Source organism: Haliotis cracherodii, unplaced genomic scaffold (genome assembly GCF_022045235.1).
Source record: "Haliotis cracherodii isolate W230 unplaced genomic scaffold, xgHalCrac1.p SCAF_20, whole genome shotgun sequence".
Taxonomy (NCBI): Eukaryota; Metazoa; Mollusca; class Gastropoda; order Lepetellida; family Haliotidae; genus Haliotis; species Haliotis cracherodii.
This window is the reverse complement of record NW_027266276.1, coordinates 12,524,709-12,542,294: the sequence shown is the minus strand read 5'-3', so window position 1 is coordinate 12,542,294 and position 17,586 is coordinate 12,524,709. Positions and strand designations below refer to the sequence as shown.

Here is a 17,586-nt window from a genome sequence, read left to right as displayed (position 1 = left end):
TGCTGTTTTCTGATTGGTCGGTGCTGTCTCCTTATTGGTCGAAAACCCAAGATTCTGATTGCTCAGATGAACCCAAGAAAGTAGCACCGAAGAAAAGAGAAGATAAAGAAGACCCAGAAGAAAAAAACAAGCAAACCATCATCAACAGCAGCAGCAACAGCACCAACAACAGCAGCAGCAGCAGAAGCAACAACAACATCACCACCAACAGTATCAGGCAGACATGTGTGACTGTTACGATTGTTGTAGGTCGCTTTCGCTTTCGCATTCATTCGTATGTTCCTATGTATCTCGGTTGAGGTTGTTGTTGTTCATCATTAAACAGTGTTGGATTGAACTGACTCTTTGTCTCTAGATTTATCTCAACTCCAATAGGGTGCCAAGCCGAGGGTAGAGGCTGAGTTGAGATGTAAACGCTGTCCGTCATGTCTGTGCGCATGCAAGCTGTAAAAGTAAAGAAAAAAATAAAAGAGAAAGGCCAGGCTATTGTGATGTGATTGTCAACTTTGAGGTGCAAGGCCCCGTTCCACAAGGCGATCGTTTTGTAGCGCAACAACATACGTTAGTCCAAGTTAAAGTATGTGAGTGGCGATCACTTTAGCGCTACGATAATTTTGTGAAACGGACGTCTGAATTCTAAAGGTGGACATACATGAACATACATCTCAGCTCGACAGTGCCACACATACCTGCGGTAAGCTAAACAACGCAGGTATGTGTGGCACTGTCGAGATGAACACTACGTTTACGCAGCCACACAGATATGCGGGACACTGTCGAGATGAATACTACGTTTACGCAGCCACACAGATATGTGTGGCACTGTCGAGATTAACACTACGTTTACGCAGCCACACAGATATGTGTGGCACTGTCGAGATGAACACTACGTTTACGCAGCCACACAAATATGCGGGGCACTGTCGAGATGAACACTACGTTTACGCAGCCACACAGATATGCGGGGCACTGTCGAGATGAACACTACGTTTGCGCAACCACACAGATATGCGGGGCATTGTCGAGATGAATACTACGTTTACGCAGCCACACAGATATGCGGGGCACTGTCGAGATGAATACTAACTCACAGGTATGTGGGAGAACTGTTGAGAAGAACACTACTTTTACACATGTACACAACGTATGTACGAGTGCTTCAGGTTAATGTGTACGACACAGACACAAAGTAGTGGTATGAAAACATATCAGAAATGACATTCACTTTGTGTGAGGTCATTGGAGTGTGAACATTCGCACAGTGAGGGCCAACCATTGTATGAACGTCGTCGCAAGGTCCGACGTTCATGCAGTTTCGTAAAGTGATAGTCAATTCTTATGTAACACTACAATACTATGTGTAACATTACAATGGAATGTGTACTGTGTTGGTAACAGTGAAATGGTATGTATAACAGTACAGTGATATTTATCACAGTATAACGGTATTTATTGGAATGCCACAGTATAAAGGTGTGCATGCTAATCATTTCATATGGAGCAGCAGGTAACCTTGCGGTGAAACTACTCCTCACGCTATGGTGAAATCAATCTTCACATTAGTGTGTGAAGCTTATGGTGGACTCCCCACATTGGTAAATGTTTGTTTGTTTGTTGTTTAACGCAAAACTCAGCAATATTCCAGCTATTTGACGGCGGCCTGTAAATATTTGAATCTGGACCGGACAGTCCAGTGATTGATATCATGAGCACCAATGATATGCATCAACCAATTAAGTCAGCGAGCCCGACCACCCAACCCCGCAGGTCGCCTCCTACGACAAGCATAGTTGCTAAAGCCTACGGTGTAAAGCCTATGGATGACTCCCCACATTGGTAAATGTGTGAAGCCTGTGGTGGACTCCCCACATTGGTAAATGTGTAAAGCCTTTGTGGACTCCCCACATTGGTAAATGTGTAAAGCCTTTGTGGACTCCCCACATTGGTAAATGTGTGAAGCCTATGGTGGACTCCCCACATTGGTAAATGTGTCAAGCCTACGGTGGACTCCCCACATTGGTAAATGTGTGAAGCCTATGGTGGACTCCCCACATTGGTAAATGTGTGAAGCCTATGGTGGACTCCCCACATTGGTAAATGTGTGATGCCTACGGTGTGAAGCCTATGGTTGACTCCCCACATTGGTAAATGTGTGAAGCCTATGGTGGACTCCCCCCATTGGTAAATGTGTGAAGCCTATGGTTGACTCCCCACATTGGTAAATGTGTGAAGCCTATGGTGGACTCCCCACATTGGTAAATGTGTGAAGCCTATGGTGGACTCCCCACATTGGTAAATGTGTGAAGCCTATGGTGGACTCCCCACATTGGTAAATGTGTGAAGCCTATGGTGGACTCCCCACATTGGTAAATGTGTCAAGCCTATGGTGGACTCCCCACATTGGTAAATGTGTGAAGCCTATGGTGGACTCCCCCCATTGGTAAATGTGTGAAGCCTATGGTGGACTCCCCACATTGGTAAATGTGTGAAGCCTATGGTGGACTCCCCACATTGGTAAATGTGTGAAGCCTATGGTGGACTCCCTACATTGGTAAATGTGTGAAGCCTATGGTGGACTCCCCACATTGGTAAATGTGTGAAGCCTATGGTGGACTTCCCACATTGGTAAATGTGTGAAGCCTATGGTGGACTCCCTACATTGGTAAATGTGTCAAGCCTACGGTGGACTCCCCCCCTTGGTAAATGTGTGAAGCCTATGGTGGACTCCCCCCATTGGTAAATGTGTGAAGCTTATGGTTGACTCCCCACATTGGTAAATGTGTGAAGCCTATGGTGGACTCCCCCCATTGGCCATGGTAAATGTGTGAAGCCTATGGTGGACTCCCTACCTTGGTAAATGTGTGAAGCTTATGGTGGACTCCCCACATTGGTAAATGTGTGAAGCCTACGGTGGACTCCCCATATTGGTAAATGTGTGAAGCCTATGGTGGACTCCCCACATTGGTAAATGTGTGAAGCCTATGGTGGACTCCCCCCATTGGTAAATATGTGAAGCTTATGGTTGACTCCCCACATTGGTAAATGTGTGAAGCCTATGGTGGACTCCCCATATTGGTAAATGTTTGAAGCCTATGGTGGACTCCCCCCATTGGTAAATATGTGAAGCTTATGGTTGACTCCCCACATAGGTAAATGTGTGAAGCCTATGGTGAACTCCCCACATTGGCAATTTTTTGAAGCCTATGGTGGACTCCCCACATTGGCAATTTTTTTAAGCCTATGGTGGACTCCCCACATTGGCAATTTTTTTAAGCCTATGGTGGACTCCCCACATTTGTAAATGGGTGAAGCCTGTCGTTCTAAGAAGAAGATATTTTATTAAGATTGAATTACTTTGCGTCATTATTCCATCTCGTGAGAGTGTACATATTAATTCATATAGGATGTTTGAAGTTAGTGTAATTCCGGATAAATAGATACTTTAAGCTCGGTCCTCGTGGTGATTCCGAGTAAGAACAGGTCCACAGCGACTAAATGAATCTTGTCAGACTCGGTGACTTGGTTGACTGTGTCATAAGCTGGCCACACTTCGGAAATAAATGCAAATATGATCCTGCGCTGTGAAGAGCTGCATTGAAATGGATCGGTAGTCACAACAAACATAACACTTATGTCACTGAGCTCAACCCTGTACCCTGGCGAATGTTCAGATCGATTCTCCACCAACACTTTTGTCCATGTTCTTCTATATAAGAAGGCCCATTTAAGGTGGCGGTAAATAATTATCAATGGAAACAAGATCAAATCTTTTACAAGCATGTTGTAGTCAGTAGAGTGCTGCACCCAGACCCTGTAAAATACACAACCGTATGTTAAATTGAGTTCAGTCATAAACGATTCATAACAACCCTGGTTGGTGGTCACGTGAGGGATATGAATTACATCAGGTGATCAGTCTGTACCTTGATCTCATAGCCCAGCCAGACACGACAGTAAGTGGAAGGTAAGACTTTTCTTGCATTGTTGAAAATTTTAGTATTTTAGGCTATGTCTAAGTTTATGTTCAATTTATCTCATCATGAGTAGAAAATCTTGTATTTGAGAAAATCTGCATGCATTATTTTAAACTGGTTGTGCTGCTCCAAATTGTACGATTATCGGGGACTGTGGCAGATGCCGTATCTGGGTGAAGTCATATCTCTTGTGTTCGTACTGATTAAACACATTAGATGTATGAGAAATGCCTGAAGAGAAAAGAACAAAATAGTTTGTTAGCTTAGACATTCATGGATAAACCAGGGTGCCAGTCATAACGGATCAGTGTAGTATCATATTCAAACGAAAAAGCAAACTTCTGGAGTCATTATCACAATGTTCATATGGAATTGATATAACACAGCACGAAAGAGCAGTGTTTCCCAGATTTATCCATGCTGGAAATGAACATGTGATCCGGTGTCCATCTGAAGGAAGATTGTCATATTGACAAAAACAAATACTACTAGTATATTTTATCGTTAGCGTGTAACACCTGATGAGGAGATCCACTTCCCTGTGCATTGACCACTACCACAAACAGTCCATTGATGTTTCCCGTGAATGCTCTGTATTTGTTAACATCATATAATGTATCTACGCAGTTCGTGTTAAGATGAAAATGGCTCATGGGGAGTCTAATGTAAAGGTTGTGAATGTGATGTGAGACCTTAAGAATGCACTCACATATTTATGTGCATAGGGGTTATATTTTGTGAAATTGAACCTTTTTTATACAAGTTAAGACTATACTGTTGCGTTGTAAACATATATCACTTATATATACATGTTTTAAGCAAATGACTCATTTCTCATTTACATGAAAGAATGCTTCAAAAAGGAATTGCATGTCTTGAATTGCAGACTGAAAGTAATATTCTGTCTCAAACAATAATGCCATACAATGTATGTGAATGTGTATTGTCCAGCTGACAATGGACCCGTGAAGATCCGGGGTAGAATAGGTCTTCAGAAACCCATGCTTGCCGTAAAAGGCGACTATGCTTGTCGCAAGAAGCGACTATAGGCATCGGGTGGTCAGGCTCGCTGACTTGTTCGATGCATGTCATTGATCCCAATTGCGTGGATCGATGCTAAAGATATCAATCACTGGATTGTCTGGTCCAGATTTGATTATTTACAGACCGCCGTCATATACCTGGAATATTGCTGAGTGTAGCGTTAAACAACCAACCAACCAACCATCTGACAATGACCCATGTTTTCTTCTCAAATGTTATTTTCTTTGTTATTCAAGTTCACATCGCTTCTTGATTGTCGTGTTTCATCCTCCACTCATCATAGCAAACGTCGTTCTCGTACCCCCATTGCATGCATATACTGACTTTCTAACGACGTCATGCATTTCAGGAACTAATATTCCAAATATAAACGCCTACATGTAAAAATATGACCGAACGCATTCGCCAAAGTTCAGTACTTGCATAGTGCCAGTACAACTGTTACAGTTCTACTTGTATGAGACATATCATTACCTCGGTTACTAATTTGACATCTGTTCTACTCCCAGTCTTTATAGTAGTAGTGGGCACTTCCTCCCTGGCTAATAGGTAACTTCGATGTAATTGTTTCGTCCTTGTCCGCTAATTCAAACCCGCCATGATCCATAAATATGTATGTATTGCAGGTGCTGCATAGCTTAAGCAAACCTACTGACAACTTCTAAAATAATCAAGGGCACAACAGGATTACACCATCTACACAGACTCATGGGTTTTTAAAATACTCGTGAAGCTTACCTCATTCTGAAAGAAGGTCATCACATACCAGAAAACAAAATAAATCTCCACCTCAACGAAAATCAGTACTTATGAAACATCAGCCACATTTTCCTGCCAAATGTATGTAAAAAACATTTACATCAAAATTACCTGACCATGCATACGACCATATATATTTATTTATATAAAGAATATCGTTCAGTAATGACTGGGAATGTATGACACATGCACGTACATGCATTTTAAGATCTGACGGATGTGTAAGAATACGTTCTCAAAGATTTCTTTATTATAAAATTCTTAACCTGACTCTACCTGCCAGTAGAGTGCAGCGAGCGTTGCAGTAATCTGATCCACTCGGGGTGGTTTCACAAGCCAGAATTCCCAACATGTAATTAACTGTGATTCTGTAAATAATTCACTGAGACACTGAGCCCTGTATCAATTCCGACACTGCGATCGTTGATTTGGAAATGTATTCATTTATTTGAAAATGGTACAATAGACAACGACATGCAGGCAATGTGTTTATTGCCATGTCCGAACCTCTTTGTTTCGCTAGACATCAAGTTGACATGGATAGGTTGTTATCGGCGTGGCATGTTTCGATGTATTCATACGACAGACGCTTTTGAAAAGCATGTTGTAATTCTTTGTAATGTGACAACAACGCTTTCAAATGAAACAGCATCAATAACACCTTCAGTGAACGATCCAGGCGACGCTACCTCGATCTGGTGACCATACGTTAGATGAAAACAAATTTGAGTTTCTATTGGGACTCTTTTATATCCATACATAAAGACGTTTCCGAACCACACCTAACCTTATCTTCTTAGCCCACCGATGCATGCACACTATACAAGGCGTAATAGTAGTCCTACTGGTTTTTTAGTCGTATTATAACTTGAAGCACGTATCCACTTATAATACACTTGACATGATCATACATACAGGTCGTGAGAACAGTTTCGTGGACCGAGCTGGTTTTACATAACTCGTCATATTTATGTCCCAAGAAAGGATACTGATATTTTTCTAACCTTGGAAAGCAACCCAACCCATGAAATCAGTCACAATGTTTATGACAATACCAGGTGTTTGTGAAACCTGGTTTATCATCCAAAACAGGAGATATCGCTTGGGTGAAATTATATCACAATGCTTTACAGACCATTGTGACGTCAATAATGGCAGTACTTTGTACACTTAAGACACTGCTAATTTACTGTCTACAAACTGAAAAAGTTGGAAGAATAATGTTGGATGATAAATAAAATCTCACCCTCGTGCCTTGTCCTCGTTGATATATTTGATATGAAAAGACACTCGTGTGAGATTCTCTATATATTGCATGATATCATTATTGCATGAATTTCATGAGTTTTCATGAGGTTACAAGTTTAGGTCGAAAACTTGTGCACACGTAAATATGTGAATAAAACAATGGTCAAACACAGAGCTCTAGGTTTAAATCACAAAAGTCAATACGAAAGTCTTGATTTGGAAGGAATCCGGTGTTATCAGATAGGTATGTATGTTTGTATGCTTATTTAAAAATGTGAACCCATTTAGACTCATCTCACCTAGACAAGGGAGTTAAGTGACTTTGAAAGTCCAGTTTCCCCCTTTCCGAACTAGGCATGAATTTTGTGGCTCCATAGTAGCGTCACCAGTGGTTATTATGAACTATGTCCCTTCTATATCCCTCTTATTGACCAATCAGGTTCCACCTCTCATATAACTTGCATTTGCTTCAAACAAATCGTAATAAAACGGGTCTTACCTCGCTAAATTTATCATATCACTTAAGCACTTTGATAACAAAACATGAAAAGACTGGGAAAATATCCGTTAAAGCCCATTTGATGGTACACCTGCTCTGCAAATCCTGCAATTGACTGAAATCTGCACCATAGTCGCCAAGTTGTTTATAAACCGGATGTCGATTTTGTTACTCTATTTTGACTGTACTATGCATATATTCATTAGTCCAGCATAAATTAAACTCCATTATTCCAGCTAGGGTCGGAAACTGAATTTTTATAGCCAGAGATGACACATCTTCAATATTTTAAAATCACACATAAAACGTGTAGAATACCGCTGAAATTGTCTTTTAGTTTTCTATTGAATTTTAAATGACTGTTTTATTTCTGTCTCACAATAACCAAATCAGAATGAACCCGTTGAATGTAACGTAGAAGTCAGTATATGACTGACATATAGCCAATGCGACATTAAATTTTGACTTTTCATTGGACAATCACTTTCTTTGATAACAAATAATTGAAAGAAAAAATAGGATTAACATGCTTAACATAACACATGGCTAGGAAACACATAGACACGAACGACTGTTTCGTAAATTTGTTAATGTAGTAAAATATCATTGCAGTTGAACAATTGAGTGGCATCCACATCGAGGCACCTACCATTCTATGAGGACATAAAGAACTCGAGTAGAGGACCTTGGCAACCACGTGAACATGGCCAGTTCTTGTGTTGCCCTTAAAGCCATCGGGAGTTCAGACGAGGAAGAGGAGGACCCTGGAGACAACATGGCCATTGCCAGATCGACAGAGCATGGACCTGACCCTGGAGATAACACGGCCATTGCCAGACCGACTGAGGGTGGACTTGACCCTGGAGACCATACGGCAAATGCTGTATCAGGGAGTCAATCTTTCGTCTCCAGGCCAAGGCGTGGTATGTGTCCATAATCATTCTTCATCCCGTGTCTGTGTTTATAGGACTTTAATGTGTTTCGTGGGAGTGTTTTTTCTTGATTATTATGGCTGGTATTCTCTCATCTTCCCGAGGCAAGAGAGTTAACTGACCTTAAAAGTCCAGTTTCCACACTTGCCAAACTAGGCTGGAATTACTGGGCTCGATCGTAGCGCTCCCAGTGGCTATTACCAGTTATGTCCTTTCTAAGCCTCTCCTAGGGACCAATCAAATTCCAACTCTCGTATCACTTGCGTTTGCATCACAAAAAATGGTGGCGCCAGGTCAGGGCGATCTGATCTATAATCAAGATCTATATTGTGATAAAACGGGTCTTACAATACGAAATGCATCAAATCACGTTAGCACCTTGATCATAAACATGAGAAGATTAGGAAAATATCTGCTGACAACGAGTTGGCGGTGCACATGCTTTGCAAATCCTGCAATCGACCGAAATCTGCATGACAGTTTACGAACCGGATTTCAATTTCGGTGCGCGATTTTGATTGGACTGTGCATACACTCCTTAGTCCAGCCAAAATGTAACTCCATAATACCAGCCTAGTTCTGCAAGGGTTGAAACTCGACTTTTATTGTCAGTTAACTCTCTTGCCTTGGGAAGATGGTATTCTATTCATTCGTTTCATCACTACATGTATTTGATAGTTGTGCCAAATGAGAGGCATGAATGAAATGGTGCCAATGTCTAAACTCTTTCTTTGAGTGAGACCGCCTCCGTGGTCCAGTGGTAGAGCGGAAGGTCCGGGGTTCGATCCCCGGCCGTGTCATACCAAAAGACGTTAAAAGATGGTACTTGTTGGCGCTCGGCATTAAGGGGCTAAAGTATACTCGAAGTCAGTATACTGTGTCTGAGTGGGGTATTCATGTTCAACTGCGGCATGGTATCTCAGTGAGCTAGCACTTTAAATCGGCATCAATCGGACAAGTACAAGCAGCCACACACACACGCACACGTACATCCACGTCGCTATATAAGTGCAATAATCTTGGACGCGACGTTAAACACCATTTCACCTCACCTTCTTTTAGGGAGTGAGTATGGTTTTATGCCGCTTTTAGCAATATTTCAGCAATATCACGGCAGGGGACACCAGAAATGGGCTTCACACATTGTACCCATGTCGGGAATCGAACCCGGGTCTTCAGCGTGATGAGCGAACGCTTTAACCACGAGGCTACCCGATCGCCCCTCTTTCTTTCAGCAAACTGTATGAGACTAATGCTGAGCTATTATTCTATGAGTCAATCTTTCATTTTACTGGCTTGGCATCAAACATTCACTTCTTATACTGATTAACAAATAGCACGGACATATTCATACCTCTTTGTTTAACATTAATTTCCAATATAACACTAACACACTTTGCACATTGAATGAAAGATATAGCAGTGGATTCGCGTTACTGATTAAAAATGTAAAACAGAAGTTTTGAAGCATTTCCTTGGATCAATAAGCAAACATTACATGGATAGCATCTTACTGCTTTGGGTGCAATGGCATCGATTATCTAGCAAAAGATACACCTATTACCATGGTCCCATTTGAGGTATACATGCAATAAAGAAAGGTACAGTTTTTCCATTTCATATCAAACTATGGAGTTGGTTGTTGTACACCATCGTTGATTTGTTGCCAGGTGGTCCAGCCAGGGGCATCATTGTTGCCAACTCGAAGTACGTCAACATCTCCACTGGGCAGATGGTACCGGGCACTGTCGGAGAAGGTGAGTAAAAGTACAAGATCTAGCCCTAGCTTTGATGACACCTACTGCTTCAAAACTCAGGGGAGAGTTCTTTACAAATACACTTTCATATCCATGATCTAAATGTAAAACCTCCAAAGCCACAATGAGCACGTGGGAATCCAGGTAAAATATGTGGATCGTTGCTAATAATATGAATCACAGGATTGACATTTATTGGCCGGGCATAATGTTGCTGGAATATTGCTGCGTTAAACAACAAACACACACGCAGATATTTGTTTAAGCATTTGTAGAGCTGTGATGCACGGGTTTTTTATTTATGTGATCAGAACATTAAAGAATTCTTAGTCAAGTCTTTCTCAAGTTACGGATGAAAAATTTGATAAATTGTCCAGAATATGACTAATAATAAATTGTTCTACTTTATGTTTTGCGTTAACCAATTGGCCAATTACAAATCAATGTGATAAATCTTAGTATATTCATCAACGTTCATTAGTTTATGTCCTATATATGCATATACAATATCTTGTTTGTCCATAGATACTCTCGAACTACGCCTTAGAGAAGCAAAGAAAATATTTGTTAAAACGGAAATCTACAGAAAGATGAAGCGAAAAGTAAAGCAGTTTGGTCATGTGACTATCATCGGTGCCTCTGGAGAAGGGAAGACAACGATGGCTCTGATGTTGAGTTTACTTTATAGAAACCGAGGCTACCAGGTCGTGTTTGTGGACAGCATTGAGAAGTTTGACTTGGACAGCTGCCTAAGTTCTACACCAAGAGTATTTCTTATCATTGATGACATGTTTGGCACTGTTGGTTTGTCCACCAATGTTCTAGTGATTAAATTATTTCTAAACGATCTTATTCTCCATATAGACCACTGCAAACAGTCCCGTGAACAAATGCAGTCATTTTGGCAAGATGGAGGTAAATCCAGTCCTGATGACAAAAGTAAAGGTCCAACAAAGGATATTCGTGTCATTTTCACATCAAAGTCATACAACTTTCATGATGGACTTGCACAACTGCACTCTGCGTGTATTTCACTGTTTGGGGAACAAACAATTATGAATATCACTTTACATGATGTAAACTGTCTTTCTCCAGCAGAGAAACAGGAAATATATGAGAGACATCAGAGCATGCTAGATGAATGCTCCAAAGCTTACTTACCTGAATACAATGATTTGGAAACAGATTCAAAACTATTTGGATTTCCCCTTATGTGTAAACTTGCTTCTTTTTCAAGAAATGTCAGAAAGCTATTCCAAGAACCCTTGTCTTATTTGAGGGAGGAACTCACTGACATAATTACTCCTAAGAATGATAGATCTGGTGTGTTAGTCCTGATGTTATTGTGTGAAGACAGATTAAAATTGACAACGTTAGAAAGCGAGGATGAGGACCAGGACGTGGATACGAAAGTCAAACATGTGATAGGTATCATGCCTACCGCTACACGCTCTGGGATGTGCCAAGCAGCAAGAAGTTTCCGAGGTACATACTTCACAAGAGGAGACACTGTAGGCTTTGCTCATTCTTCAATCTATGATGCTTGTGCCTGTGTCTTATATAATGTCAATCCAAGTTTTGTTTTGAAGCATTGTAGTGAAGACTTTCTGTACGAGCGTGTACAACAAGGAACAGTACAAGAAACCAAAGTTGATGAACATCTTCACTTGATTTCCGTCTCTGAAGAGTATCATGATCTTCTTACCACACGGCTTGCACATTCCCTAAAGCAAGGACATTTTTCTAAGTCAGTAACACATCCAATTCTGAAGCAAGACAAACTTTCTGAACAACTTCTTGAAAGACTACACTTTGATGGGACGAAACATGATTCCACAGGTAATGCCTGGTTTCATAAAAGAGAAAAAGGAAAATGTTTTTTGTATTGGGCTGTTCTTGTACATAATCCATATTTGGTTACAAGTGTTGAGAACCAAACTGGAGAAGTGTTTACACAAGACGAGATCAGAGAGGGTATGGAAGGTTGTGCCCAAGCAAACAACCTGACATTACTGCAATGGCTTCTCTCCAGGAGTGATGGGCATGACCAGATTAACAGACTGAACAGGCTCATGTTGTCAGCAGCACAAAATGGAAGTACTGAAACACTGTTGTATCTGCTGAATGAAGGAGCGAATCCCAATACTTGTGACTCGATGATGCAAAACATCTTCCATTTGGTATGTAGATCACGACATGAAAACACACTCCAGGCACTGCTAAATGTATCCGTAAACAAGCATGTTATAGATAGTATTGATATTAATGGCCACACCCCTCTAATGGTTGCAGCCGTGAAAGGATCAGAGGAGTGCTTCAAGCTGTTAACACCATTCTCAAATATTGGTGTTCAAGACATGTACGGAAATAGCCTAATTCACCTTGCTTGTCACGGAGGAAACATTGCCATTGTTAGACATCTGATACCATCCTTTGACATCAACAAAACTGGAGTGAAGGGATGGACACTGATAATGGTTGCAGCTGTCGCTGGACAGAAAGGTGTGTTTGATCTCCTGGAATCAAAGGAGGCAGACCTATCGCTGTTTGATACAACTGGTGCTAGTTTACTTCATCATGCCTGTCAGGGAGGCAACATGGCTATTGTACAACATCTGCTGTCAGATTCTAACATCAACCACAGAGAAATGAATGGATGGACACCGATAATGGTTGCAGCTCTCTTTGGACACAAAAGAGTGTTCGACATTCTAGAATCAAAGGGAGCGGACTTATCGCTGTTTGATACAACTGGTGATAGTTTACTTCATCTTGCCTGTCAGGGAGGCAACATGGCTATCGTACAACATCTGCTGTCAGATTCTAACATCAACCAATTGGGAATGGAACGATGGACACCAATAATGGTTGCAGCTGCCAAAGGACACCAAAGAGTGTTAGATCTCCTGGAATCAAAGGGGGCGGACCTCTCTCTTGTTTCTTCATCTGGTGCTAGTTTACTTCATCTTGCCTGTCAGGGAGGCAACAAGTCAATGGTACAACATCTTCTGTCAGATTCTAACATCAACAAAACACGAATGGATGGATGGACACCGATAATGGTTGCAGCTGCCAATGGAAACAAAAGTGTGTTTGATCTCCTGGAATCAAAGGGGGCGAACCTGTCGCTGATTGATGCATCTGGTGCTCGTCTACTTCATCTTGCCTGTCATGGAGGCAACGTGGCTATCGTACAACATCTCCTGTCAGATTCTAACATCGACCAATTGGGAATGCATGGATGGACACCGATAATGGTTGCAGCCTTCCTTGCTCAAAAAAGAGTGTTTGACTTCCTGGAAACAAAGGGGGCGGACCTCTCTCTTGTTTCTCCATCTGGTGCTAGTTTACTTCATCTTGCCTGTCAGGGAGGCAACATGACTATTGTACAACGTCTCCTGTCAGATTCTAACATCAACAAAACAAAAATGGATGGATGGACACCGATAATGGTTGCAGCTGTAGGTGGACACAAAAGTGTGTTTGATCTCCTGGAATCAAAGGGGGCGAACCTATCGCTGTTTGATTCATGTGGGGCTAGTTTACTTCATCTTGCCTGTCGGGGAGGCAACGTGGCTATTGTACAACATCTGCTGTCAGATTCTAACATCAACAAAAGAGGAATGTATGGATGGACACCCATAATGGTTGCAGCACTCCAAGGACACAAAAATGTGTTTGACCTCCTGGTTTCTAAGAGGGCGAACCTTTTGCTGGTTGATACATGTGGTGATAGTTTACTTCATCTTGCCTATCAGGGAGGCAACAAAGGCATCATATTACATCTTCTTTCCCGTCTATATATTATGTCAAAGGAACGTCGATGAATACAGGTGATGTATTCACCTCAACTCAAGGCCTCCACAATCTATATGATTCATCTGGAAACCGTTTATCTCCACCGTAGACTCGCCCCAATTCCGTCTAAACTGGAGCCACAGTAATTTATCTTGCCTGTCCGGGAGACAACATGGCTGAAACATCTGCTGTCAGATAAACTGCAGAATTGTCCCTGAAAGGCGCGCATTGGTATCAACAAACAACAAAAGAAACAATGATCAGATAATGTTCAATCTGCTCAGTATGCTATCAAATGCTGACATCAATATAAAATATCGATTTGGAAAACTTTAATTACGTTTTGTGAGGTATAGGGTGCCTAGTTTCCTAGGGGCAAAGAAAGTATTCTGCATGAAAGTATCGGTTAAGTATGAAACTGACGGACGCAGAAACAGGGAGTTTTCCATTCTCTATTGCAATAGCCATGGATTGTTGAGACAGCAGACCCGTCTCTCAAGGAAAGTTGACACGGGTCAGTCAGTATCGACAGTGGAGCCCTTGGTGTGGTAGCAGACATTCCAACTTGAGAGACTTCAGGCCAACAGAGGGTGGTGGACACTGAGTACAGAAGTTGTGCCTGAGTGAATGAGAGACTTCAGGCCAACAGAGGGTGGTGGACACTGAGTACAGAAGTTGTGCCTGAGTGAATGAGAGACTTCAGGCCAACAGAGTGTGGTGGACACTGAGTACAGAAGTTGTGCCTGAGTGAATGAGAGACTTCAGGCCAACAGAGGGTGGTGGACACTGAGTACAGAAGTTGTGCCTGAGTGAATGAGAGACTTCAGGCCGACAGAGTGTGGTGGACACTGAGTACAGAAGTTGTGCCTGAGTGAATGAGAGACTTCAGGCCAACAGAGGGTGGTGGACACTGAGTACAGAAGTTGTGCCTGAGTGAATGAGAGACTTCAGGCCAACAGAGGGTGGTGGACACTGAGTACAGAAGTTGTGCCTGAGTGAATGAGAGACTACAGGCCAACAGAGGGTGGTGGACACTGAGTACAGAAGTTGTGCCTGAGTGAATGAGAGACTTCAGGCCGACAGAGTGTGGTGGACACTGAGTACAGAAGTTGTGCCTGAGTGAATGATCAGTGAAGTGCATTTGCCAGACTGATGTCGCGTTTTAATGTTTCCAAAGTGTACTTACTTCACTGATGTTACGTACTGGTAAATGATTCCAAAGTGTATTTACTGAACTGATTTTGCGTTTAGATGAATGTTTCCAGAGGGTATTTACTGGACTGCTTTTTCATACTAGTGAATGCTTCCAAAGTGTGTTTACCGATTTGACGTTGCGTTTTGGTGAATGTTCCCAAAGCTTATCCACTACGCTGATGCTCCGTGCTCGTGAATGCTTCCAATGTGTCCTTTTTCATAGTGTATTTACTGAACTGCTGTTCCATACTAATGAATGTTTCCAAAATGTATTTACTGAATTGATGTTGCGTTTTAGTGAATGTTTCGAAAGTGTTTTTAGTGAACTGATGTTGCGTTTCAGTGAATGTTTCGAAAGTGTATTTAATGAACTGATGTTGCAGTCATGTACTGTAGCGTAAAGTAGCCTGTATGTACTCAACTGTTGTTCCATTTCCATGATTGTTATCGAAATATATTTAGTAACTTTTGATGCGTTTTGGTAAATCTTTGCGAAGTGTATTCACGAAGCTGATTGCTTCCAAAGGGTATTTAGGACACTGGCACGCCAGAAACCTATGATCACGGGTTTGAATCCCGGTGCGCTTTGATTATGTTTCAAACTGATGAATGCCTCCAAAATGTATTTACCGAATTGATGTTGCGTTTTCGTGGATGCTTCTAAAGTGTATTTACTAAATTGTGATTGTTCTAGTGATTGCTTCAAAAGTGTATTTACTGAAATTGCTGTTTCATATGTTGCAGTCTTGCAATATATTTAGTCACTCAACCGATGTTGCGTTGTGGTGAATGTTTCTGAATGAAATGATTTTCTTGAGGATCTAATTCTGTTTGAGTTCCTGAGTTCAGATGACGTGATTGTGTGGGTCATTTAATCAGCTAAACCTGTACTCAACTAGTTTGTAGACACGTGTTAGAGAAAACTAGCTTTACTTAAATAAATAGTTAAACAATCTTATTTTGGTTTTCATTACACTGAATCTAGCAGTAAATTTTTGACGCACACCATGATGATATATTTCCTCTCGGGAAATCTATCAGGGGTATGGCCTACAGTATTCCGGGCATCATCAAAAGAGGACAGCGTTCCTGCTGCTTCTTTCATAGCAAATTATATTATACAGTGCAAGCCGCGGTGGTGGAGATCATACAAAAATATTTCGCAAAGAAACCCTTTCCATATCCATTAGAAATCTCTGCGGAAAACAGAGTCGATCATGAGCATGTGTTTATGAATCACTAACAGATCGTAATGATAACAGGTGTTCGCGAAAAGGTGAACGTATCCTTCCCCACCGGTCGCACCTGTCACAAACACATGCAAAGGCAAGTCGATTGTTCACCTGAAAAAGACGGGAATATATGGTGCAAGTCAAAATAATGAATTTCTTCGGACATCATTTTTGTCACTGATTTCTCGAAGTTAGAAATGTACTCCACTTGTCTCCCATAAAACTTGTTGAAAGCTTTACTGTGGCTTTCTTTGTTGTAATCTTGATCAACCAACTTCTGATGAAGAGTCGTATGACACTCTTTTAAAGATCATGCACGACCGTATCTCAAAAGTTGCCAAATATAAACACCAACGGCTGGAGCTCCTGGAAAAATACTCGAAATGAAGGGGAAGTTGACTATAGGACAGTTAAAGTCATCCCTCTTGTCCTACAGTTTTGTGGAGAGTGATTTGTCACTCTAAATCTTTATGCATAGATCTAAATATGAAACAGATGAGGAGGTAAAGTTAACCCCTGTGAAGTGCTGTGTCAAATCAGGATTGTCTGTGATCAAAAGATACATCAGTCGGACAGTGACAATGTAAACATTGTTTCAAACAAAACCTGTGGTGGGCGTAACAATGTACAGGCAAATTAACAATTGCCTGCACATATTGTTTCTATCTGCCTTCCGCTGCCTCCATCGGTTAGTGCTCTTTATAATCAAAGGGAAGCTACTCTAATCAGTGAAACGTCATGTTAGTTTAAAGTCTGCCAGACATATCCCAACATTACAAATGCAGAGTCAGGATTAATTGAAACAAATTGCCACATTTCTATCAAATCTAATTGTTTTAATGTTTGGGGAAAGACCCGAGCCGCAGAGGTCTACAAGCACAGATGTAGAACTGATCCTGCTAGGCTTGTGTCTCAGCTAAGTTGTTATGCAATTTATGTCTTCAAGGGTAACACACTTGTTAAATGCCTCAGCTAAGTTCCAGTTAGACAGTGATCTTCAGTATGTCAGACTATTGTTTTGATATCCCAGTAATAAAAGTTTAACTGTTAATATTTTTCAGTTCTATTTCAGACGAAGGACAGTAAAAATTCAAATATGTCTCAGATTCAAATAACACATACTTGTACAATTCTATAGACTGACATGAG

The 17,586-nt window shown here is 41.3% G+C and overlaps 1 pseudogene; it reads left to right on the top strand.

Annotated features, from left to right (window-relative positions):
* Nucleotides 1-3,922: 3,922 nt before the first annotated feature.
* On the top strand, nt 3,923-14,401 carry LOC139470109 (uncharacterized; annotated as a pseudogene).
* The last annotated feature ends 3,185 nt before the right edge of the window (nt 14,402-17,586 follow it).